Source organism: Numida meleagris, linkage group LGE64, assembly GCF_002078875.1.
Source record: "Numida meleagris isolate 19003 breed g44 Domestic line linkage group LGE64, NumMel1.0, whole genome shotgun sequence".
NCBI classification, from domain to species: domain Eukaryota; kingdom Metazoa; phylum Chordata; class Aves; order Galliformes; family Numididae; genus Numida; species Numida meleagris.
In genome coordinates, this window is record NC_034439.1 from 324728 (window position 1) to 330727 (window position 6000).

Below are 6000 nucleotides of genomic sequence, written 5' to 3' on the forward strand. Positions count from 1 at the left end.
TGGCATTGGACTGGATCCACCTGAGGGTACTGTGGGAGTTGGTGGGTGTGGTTACTAAGCCACTTTCCATCATTTAGCAGCAGTCCTAATCAACAGGGAGGTCCCAGATGACTGAAGACTTGCTAATGTAGTGCCTAACTACAAGAAGGGTCATAAGGAAGATCTGGGGAACTACAGGCCCGTCAGCCTGACCTTGGTGCCAGGGAAGGTTAGGGAACAAATTGTCTTGACTGACATCACACACACGTGCAGGACAGCCAGAGGATCAGGGCCAGCCAGCATGAGTTCATGAAAGGCAGGTCCTGCCTGACCAATCTGATGTCCTCCTATGACCAGTGATCCACCTGGTGGATGAGAGAAAGGCTGTGGATGTAATCTAGCTAGGCTGTAGTACAGCCTCTGGCACTGTCTCCGCAGCACTCTCCTGGAGAAGCTGGCAGTCCATGGCTGGGATGGGTATACTATTTGCCGAGTAAAAGCTGGGGCCGGGCCCAGAGAGCGGTGGGGAATGGAGATCCAGGTGGAGTCCGGTAATGAGAGGTGTTCTTCAGGCGTTGGTACTGGAGCCTGTCTTGTTCAGTGTATTTATTGATGATTTGGATGAGGAAACCGAGCGCAGCCTCAGTAAGTTTGCAGATGACATCAAGGTGGGAGAAAGCATTGATCTGCAGAGGGATCGAGATAGGCTGGATCGCTGGGCTGACTGCAACTGTATGAGCTCTAACAATATCAAGAGCTGAGTCCTGCTTTTCGGCTACAGAAACCCCGTGCATCACTACAGGCTTGGCGCAGTTTGGCCGCAAAGCTGCGCGGAGAAAAAGGATCTGGGGGTGCGAGCGGCAGCCGGCGGAACGTGAGCCAGCATTGCCCTCTAGTGGCCAAGGGGGGCAATGGCAGCCTGGCTGCATCAGAAATGGAGCAGTCGGGAGCAGGGAGGTGAGCGTCCCCGTGTACTTGGTAATGCGGCCCTCCCTGCAAGAAAGACATGGAGGCCCTGGAGCGTGTCCAGAGAAAGGCAGCAAAGCTGTGAGGGGTTTGGAACACAAGTCTTAGCAGGAGCGGCTGAGGGAGCTGGGATTGTTCTGTCTGGAAGAGAGGAGGATCAGGGGAGACCTTACTGCTCTCTACAACTGCCTGGAAGGAGGCTGTAGTGAGGTGGGGGTCGGCCTCTTTTCCCAGGTAACTAGCCATAGGACTACAGGCAACGGTGTCAAATTGCACCATGGGAGGTTCAGATTGGATATTGAGAAAAATTTATTCTCAGAAAGAGTGCTTAGGCATTGGCACAGGCTGAAGTCTGCAGCTGAATGTCAGAGATCCTTTGTACCAGCTGCCCCCTGCTCTCCTCAGAGAACGGGCTGCACGTGGGTGCAGAAGGGTCTTCCTTACATTTAAACAAACAACAGTGAAGCATGGCACAAGTTACCAAGAAACAGAACGTACTCTTCAGCTGTGTGCCTCCAGTGAGGTTCACCTTCCCAAAAAGATAACTGTACTAGGAATATTCTACATATATAGGTAGGAAATGATAAATATTAATATGAGTAGCATATTAATTGAACAGTAAGGAGCTGGCTACAGACATGGTGAGACAAACAGCTGAGGACAGGTGGGCGTTAGCTCCCTGACACTCAAATCAGCAACTGCCTAGATTAAAGGGCTTTAAATGATCAAAGATTAAGGGGAGGGGAAATTGGGATAACAATAGAAAGTGCAAAGGTCGAGGCAGGCAGCTGGAAAAGTGACTTCCAACATGGTCAGTCTAATCAGGACAGGTGGAAGTACCTGTGAAATGAGGGAGGTTAAATGCACAGAATGAGAGAGTGCTTTCAAAGCAAGAATGGTGGAAGCGGAATTTCTTTCCCTACAGTGAGTACCCATCCTGAAAAGTCACGTTTTCTCATGATAGAAATTGCACTTACTGTGTGGTGTTTTACTGACAGGATTGAATCATTGCAGCTGACGAGGAGGTGCTGAGTGTTTGAAAAACACTGAAGACGACTTCAGGTTTTCAAGCAGAGCTCCACTGTGTGGGCACAAGCAGCCAGTGCCATCTCCAGAGGTCCCAGTGTCCCTGAGGTACTTGCCTGAAACTGGCAGCTGTTAGAGAGAACCTGCAGGAGACCAGAGCCCTTTGGGAACTGCAGATGGAGCCTGGACAGAGGCCCCAAGGGATCTAAATTGCTAGCAGTTGTCTTTGTCCCTGTAGCTGCAGCCCAGCCCAGCACAGTACATCCCCACCTGCTCCGAACAAGTCAGTGGATCCTCGGGGATGATCCCCAGTTGAAATGGCCACTGGGAATCCAAGAAACTCTTCCTGATTCTTAGTAGATATCCAAATATCCGTGAAACATCCTGGATTGTCTGTGGCAAACTCAGACTGAAAGACTTGAGTACAGGTCATGTCAAGTGACTGTGGTGGAATGCTGGGAGAACGTCTCCTTTTAGCTAGGGAAATTAAAGGGAACAATGTGAAAAGACCCATCAGGCCAATCCTCTGAGTAAGGGAAAGTAAAATTTATTGTGCTGTAGTGGCAGAAGGCAACCAGTTTTGGATTCTGTCTCAATTTACCAAAAGCTGTCTGATCCATTTAACCCATGAGCAAAAGCAAATGCTCTAAGCAGGAGAGAAGGACATTGATTTGTGACATAACATGAGGAAGACAGTAGATTGCTGATGTAAGAACTGTCACACTTGTACCATGACCAATGCTGATTATGCTGGAGTAAAAGCCTCAGGCCAGCACCAATGTACTGAAGGCCCACAGGAATGACTGCAGATTGACTTTGCAAGACCTCAGCCCATGACAGCTCAAAGCAACAAATGCATCCTGGTATTAGAAGTTCCTTTTTGCAACAGGGCAGAAGCCACTTACCCCTTCACAAAGGACAATGCTGAGAAAGGCACTTCAAAGTTGCTGTTTCACATCATCTTTTCTCCGTGAGGTCTTCACTGCATCAGGAAATCCAATCTCAGCACCAGCTTTGTTGCATCCTTTAAGCATGAACACTGCTTAAACATAACATATCTCACATGGGTGATGAGGAGAGGGAGATGAGACTGAAGGGGTGCATTTTGGTGCAGGTATCGTGAGGAGAGACAAGGAGTCAAGGAAGCAGACAAGAGGCAGTACAGGCAACAGGAGCTGTGATGCTGGTGATACAGCACGGCAGCAGGAGGGCAGGCAGGGCTTGTTCCTTCTCATGTGCCCCTCCATGCAGGCACAGAAATGCTCCTTTGCCCTTTGCCAGGGCCATTCCTGCTACCAGAGAGCCTTGCCCAGGGCGATGTGTCCAGACAGACCCAAGCAGCCACTCCTGGTTCCCACCCTGTGCTCCCTGTAGTGCCCTGAGCTAGCAGAGATGCTCTGCAGAGTGGGATAGTTACCCTCTGACAATCTCTCCCATTCCCAAACTAAGGATAGTACATAGTGAGAGGAATGTACATAGTGAGAGGAACTGTTGTTTTCGTCCAGTTTGAGGGAAAGAACTGTTAACTTTCAGAGTGTCCCAAAATGGATCATTCAGTGAATCTAACAAAAATAATTTATACAAAGAAGTAAATTTTGTCAGAAGTGCGCTAGCCACTTCATAGGGGGCCTCTGTCCGTGGTGCCTGTTGAGGCATTTTTTTTCACGCTGTCTGCTTGGGAAGTGGCACAAAAGAAAAAAGAATGAATACTTAGGAATTAAGCATCTGAAAAATTGGAAGACATTATTTAATATGTTTCCTTGGTCTTCTGGAGAATTCCAAGAAAAATCAAATTACAGACATCTGTCCTCTTTTGAAACCAAAGGCTCTACAGTATTGTTCCTATAACTCTATGTATAGAGAAAACGGCTTTGATCCAAAAAGCCAATAATATAGACAGCTAATAGAAAAGGCAAAATACCAGAAGCAACAATAGCAAAATGACATATCAAGGACAATGAGCCTGTCTTTCTCTCTTTATTTCAAATATGTTGTTTTTTTTCTCCTTCTGCATTAATTGCCATATTGTAGAAAGGATTGAAGGAAGTAAAAAGCTAAATATATTAGAATTAAACAGGAAGAAAATGAATATAAGTGACCTCTCAAAAAAAAACCACTTTTTTTTTGCATGGACTCGACTTAGTAAAAGGTGCTCCTTTTCTGAAAAATACGTATTCACATGAAACAAATAAAATTGGAAAGAGAACATGAGACATCTAAACAAGAAGTCCGTCTGTAGAGATGTCATCCCTTTATCTGCTGTGAAAGAAAACAGACCTTGACCAACTGCATTATAGCTCCATCTGTAGGAAGCTTGGACGTTGTATGGGAACTGCTGAGTCAGGGCCTGAACCACTGGTTGAGCACCTGCAGGAAAGACCCAGGCAGCCCTGGGAGCACAGGTGGAGGCAATTCACTGCATGAGTGGAAGAGCTGGGGCCTGGCTGCACCTCTCTTAGGCCTCATGGAAGGGCTGAGTGCCCCTGAGGAAGGATCTCTGTCTGGAGATCCCTCCTTGGTGGAAGTTTTTCCCTGTGAACCCAGAATCTTCCGATACGGACGAGTGATCTCCTTCCCTTCCTTTGTAGCACCTTGCTATCGTGCCGCTCCTTCCACCTCTTTTGCAATGCCTTTTCTGTCGTGTTCATCTTTCTGATTGCTACAGATGTGAATAGTTTTGTGAGTCAGCAAATACACACATGGGCGTGTTCGCTGGCCCTGGTTTATCCTGTAGCTCTTTTTGGAATCCTGAAGCTTACACATGAGGTCTCTCGCTCCCCTCTGTCCCTAGGAATCCTTCCTGAATTCAAAAGGAAAAGAAGGAAAAGGGAAGGTGAGAAGGAAATAAAAGTGAGATCGTATTCTATGTCTTCATCCCAGTTGTCTGAGCTGGTTTATGTTTATTTTACGTATATATCCATTAGGAGTTAGGCTAAAGCATTTTTTAAAATCCAAGATTTTGTTGTGGCTGGAGTACTTCTCAGAGTTTAGTTCCTGTGCCTTAAGCTTTCTTCTTTGTAGACTTCAATGCTAAGGAAATGTTTTAAAGTGTTAGCCTGTTACAAATGTTGTTAGAATATCCTTGTAACTATACCTGGGGACTTCTAATTTAGATACAGCCTGCACTGACAACAGAGGACTTGTTTATATAACTTGCCCTATTAGACAAATTATTCCAATATTTTTTAGTCTAAAAGTATTGTTAGATATAATACTACTTATATCACAATACTGCAGAAGTTTTCAGTTTTTCATACACAGTTTTGCAAGATGAAACTGTGTTCAATGGCAGTGGCTAGCTGTAGCCACGTGTTTTCTGGTGGTATGCAAACTGGAATAGTACATGATTTCTCAGCTTTGAGACACAGTCATTCCAAGACAAAGAGCCCTGAGTCAGTCACTGAGCCTCTATGGTCTTATGGAAATGACCACGTCCACTTTAGTTGATATAAGAAAATGATTTCTGTGTTTTTATAAATTATTTTAATCAGTCTGGTCATAGATGATGCTGTTTCACTGCCGAATTACGTCTGTGTTTCTGCAGCTAAGCTTGCCTTGAATTTGGGGTTTGTTGACTTCTCTGTGAAATTCAGTTTTGAGCAGAAAACGATGGACGACAGTAAAAGCTGATGTTAGAATCTGAGTTTAGCAATTTGAGTCTGGAGTTTTGAAATAAGAATCTACGAATCAAAGGATTTTCTTTCCTTTGTTGCTGTAAGCATTCTTTATTGTCTGAGGCAGCTCTTTCACTCGGCTTCCCCGCGCTTGGTTGCCTGTCTGCGTGCTTTGCTGTCTGCAGCATGTGCAGCAATAGGCTACTAATTAGATATCAGAGATGCTGTGGCAGAAGACACTGTTAATATTAAGCAAACTTTTTGAAAAAAGAAATAATAATTACCAAATTCCTGCAGCTTATCCAGCGCAGATGCGGTCGTCGAGCCGAGCGGCTCCCACGCTTTCTCGTCGCCGCACGCGCCGGGAAGAGTTACGTGAACTCACGGTGCGCGGCCGATCGGGAACGCTCGCTCC